This window comes from Pteropus vampyrus, unplaced genomic scaffold, assembly GCF_000151845.1.
Source record: "Pteropus vampyrus isolate Shadow unplaced genomic scaffold, Pvam_2.0 Scaffold3, whole genome shotgun sequence".
NCBI classification, from domain to species: Eukaryota; Metazoa; Chordata; class Mammalia; order Chiroptera; family Pteropodidae; genus Pteropus; species Pteropus vampyrus.
Window position 1 is genome coordinate 18,434,909 of NW_011888784.1, and position 4,001 is coordinate 18,438,909.

Genomic DNA, 4,001 nt, shown 5'->3' on the forward strand with positions numbered 1-4,001 from the left:
CTTCCATGAGAAGAAATAAGCAAGGCAGGATAAGCAGTTTCAAGATTGGCTAGTTTGAATAATTTCTGTGGGCTCTGGGCATAGCGGCTGTCCCTCGTTGTCTGGAACCTGGCCCTGAGGTGACTAAAGCAGGTTGACAGTGATCCAGAGTGTGAGAATCTGATAAGGGAGATTGTTGAGAGTGGTTTGTATGTGAAAAGCATGTTCCCAAGAAGACTCCTCTCAAAGAGGTGGAGCAGTAAAGAAGGAGACAGGAAGAAAAGGCAAGGTAACTCAGGTATATTATCAGGTTTGTATGGAGCAAGGAGCATTTGGCATGTGACTATTTGGTAGATGTTAAAGTATGAAGTTTATGGAAGCTAAAAACATGGTTAAGACAAGACCCAAGACATGAAAGACATGCCTCTAATTTCTAGAGAGGACTTTAAATACTAAAAAAGATTGACAAATCAAAGAAACAGTCTGAAAAATGGTATTGTTGAAGGCCTGTTATATGCTAGGGATTGAGCTGGGTGCTAAACAGTAACTTCTGCAGATGATTGAGAATATAGTGCTGAACACAAGAAGCACATGTGACATTGTGGTTACTTCAGGCTTTTCTACCTGGCCTCAAGAAAAGGAAGAAAGTTACAGAAAAAAATCTCTATACTTCCTTCTCCATAAACAGAAATACTTAGCATGCTTATTAGCCTAGAGGGGGACAAAATTAATTAGAAACATGATGAAGTTGTTAACAAAGGGCGATACATTAAGAAATGTTTCAAGGAGCTTCAAAAGGAAAAATTGATAGCCCTCGGATAAGTTTGTTTATTCAGGTATTTAAATGATTCATCACTGCAGCATCTGGGTGTTTCACATCTCAGAAAAGCATCATTACTGAAAAAAAGAGGTAATTTCAACAGAAAGCAAAATAATTGAGCTGAATTGTTGCCTGCAGGACTGAATGACCCAAAACAACACAAACCTTGAATAATTATAGTGAAGAATAAAGAGGAAGGTAAAAATGTTAAGCAAAATAGGGGAAAACTGGATTTATTAATGACCTTAACTCATCACCAGTTTATGGTTCCAACAGATTATTTCTAAAAAGTATTCTTGAATACTTGCAGGGGGATTGGGCTGATCAACTAGATTGCATAAGAAATAAGATTTGCCTGAGTTTATTTGAACTTTGCTGCTGTCCTGTTATGTTTAAGAATGCCTCATATCTGGATTATAGCATTGCATGATTTTCATGAAATGAAGTTTCTTTCCTCTTGAATCTATCTTTTAGACACTGCCATATTAATCTGCCAAGGACTACATCCCCATAAATGAAATTAAATTTGTTCCACCTTCTTAAAGAACCTAGTTACATACAGGTTGTAACCATATGACCTCTGAAGCCTATATCTGTATTTTCATTGGTCCAGTCAATAATATATATTTTTTCTTAAATTTAAAGGCTTTAGCTCACCAGTGGTCAAAGATACCCTTCTTTTTACTGCCTTACAATAATACATTCCATATATTTAAATATTGCAGCCTCCACTTCTCTCCTTCCATCCTCCTATCACTCCTTCCTCTCTACACATAATCTAACTTAAACCATAGTAGCAAGCTTTTAGAATTCTTCTTAATTATCCTGCAAGACATACACACACACAAAAAACTTTCTTACGTGTTTAATTTAACCCTTTTTAACTTTTTTCATTTTTTTAGTTTTTGTTTAGTTTGATTTATTTATTTATTTTTGTTAATCTCTTAAACCTGTGTTTCAATTTTCCTAATACTATTCTAATTCAAGATTTATTTGGGAGGAGTGAATATTTTTCGAAAGCTTTTCCACATTTGGTCCTCTGAACACCTACTTTTGGCTAATCCCAAACTTAACCTTTACTATAAAGACAAGCTCAAGATGCAGTTCTCCGTAATTTTTCTCCAATAATTTTAACCCTCACTAAATTAATGTTGTATTTACTTACATTATACCACTTAATTTTTATTTTTAAATTATATTTAATTTCTTCTTGTCACTGTAGAGGAAAACATTTTTTCCCAAAAGTTATTTAGTCCTCGAAGCCAGAAATTACATCTTTTATTAATATGGCAAAATATTTGTGAAATGATGAATTTGTGAAATTCTCAAATATTTGTGAAATGATGAATTCTTATTGTCTCTGCATATAAGATTATTTTGTATTTTTTATAAAAAATATATTTCTAATAAGTTCCCTGGATAAATGCTAGTATAACAGGTTCTGTGAACTTCTCTACAGATCTTATTTCCTAAGACCATAATGTAGAGCCTAAATGTAGTGATGTGAAAATGGTAGTTTGATTTTTGCCTGCTTATGTTCATGCCTGTATTTTATTTCATATTTTTACTTTTAGCTCCATAGGCATTGAGAAATCTGATAATATGACATCTAATTGTAAATTAACTGTTTGAAGAAGTAACTATTATCCAGTTATGAAGTTAGGAATACCAAAATTTCCTTGTAGATCAAAATGCCTCAAAGTAGAAAAAGTATTAAGGTGACTTCCAAGAAGCAAGAATATAGTGTGTGTGTCAGAAAACAGCAACAAAGACAACAACAAAAAATGTGTCAAGATGATGTCAAGTAGCTGAAAGCTTTTGTTTTCAGATGATTTTCTAGTTTCAAAGAAACAATAGGATCATATATAAAAGTATTTTTTCACTAACAAATTTATCACTTAGGATTTGTATCTGTAAAATACCTCAAGCACAAGAACAGAATGAAGTACACTAACATTAATTCAGCCTTGAACATTTTTATTTTTTTTAATGTAGCAGATTAAAACCTTTATGTGTCATCAAAGCATATTGATCCCCTTTCATTTTAATAGACTGTAATAGTAAAGCACATTCTTGAGTGTGAAAATAGAATAAACTTTTCTCACTCATCTTTAATAAACTCTGCTTGGAGCTCTATAATGCCTACTGTTTTTTTCATAACTACAGATTTGTAGATTCAAAAGTTTAAAATGGTTTATTCTTTTACCAAAAATTCAATCATACAATTTATTTGCTGCCAGCAAGTTGCAATTAGATCTCATTCGCTACCACATGGCTGAAATAGGCAATACATAGGTGTGTTAGAAATGGTGTTCAACAAACGTGAAAGATACCAAGTCATCATTAAAACAGTGAAATTGAGTTGAATTAAACAAATAAATAAAGAAGCTAAAAGATCTAATTCTCTTTCCAATCCTCAAGATAATAAATTCTAAAAATATCTGAGGCAGAATCTTCTCATCTATGTTGTTAGAAACATTGATATTTTGATGAGTAATAGAGGAAGAAAAATAAAATAGTATCACACAGTATACCAATAATCCCTATGCTCTAGTCTGTAACACTTTGTTGGCCCATGCAAGGTGCATATGAGAAGATAAGTAGTCAGGTGGTCTTGAAGGCAAAACAGATTGAGAATCACAATAAAGTATTCGTCAATTATTTTTCACCGTAAACTCTCGCTTCCCTTATAAACTCATCTAACCTATAATCTCAATAGTTTTATGGCTATTTTCCTTTCTTTTTCTGATTAAAAAGTAAAAAGAGAAATAACAAAATTCTGATAATTTGTTCACTAAACTTCAACTCTTTTGGTGGCACTTAGTGCTCTTTTGGTAATTGAATGATAACTAATATTTATTTCTTCTTTTTGCTTCTCTGTATTTGCCACACTTTATTATATTTATTCTAAGTCAATTTTAATGAAATAAAACATTATAGATGAAGCTATAGTCACTTGTATTCCTCATCTCAAATTCTATCCTTTTGCTGTACTTTAAGCAATAATTAACATCATTGTATAACTTTCCAGTATTTCTCTTGACTGTGTGTGTGTGTGTGTGTGAGAGAGAGAGAGCAACATATATTACTTTATGTAAGTTTCATTTAAATACCTCATTTCCTTTTTCATCATTGTTTTGCCCTCTATTATATCAATATATGTTAATGTAATTAATTCCTTTTCTTCTATATATAGTAGTCC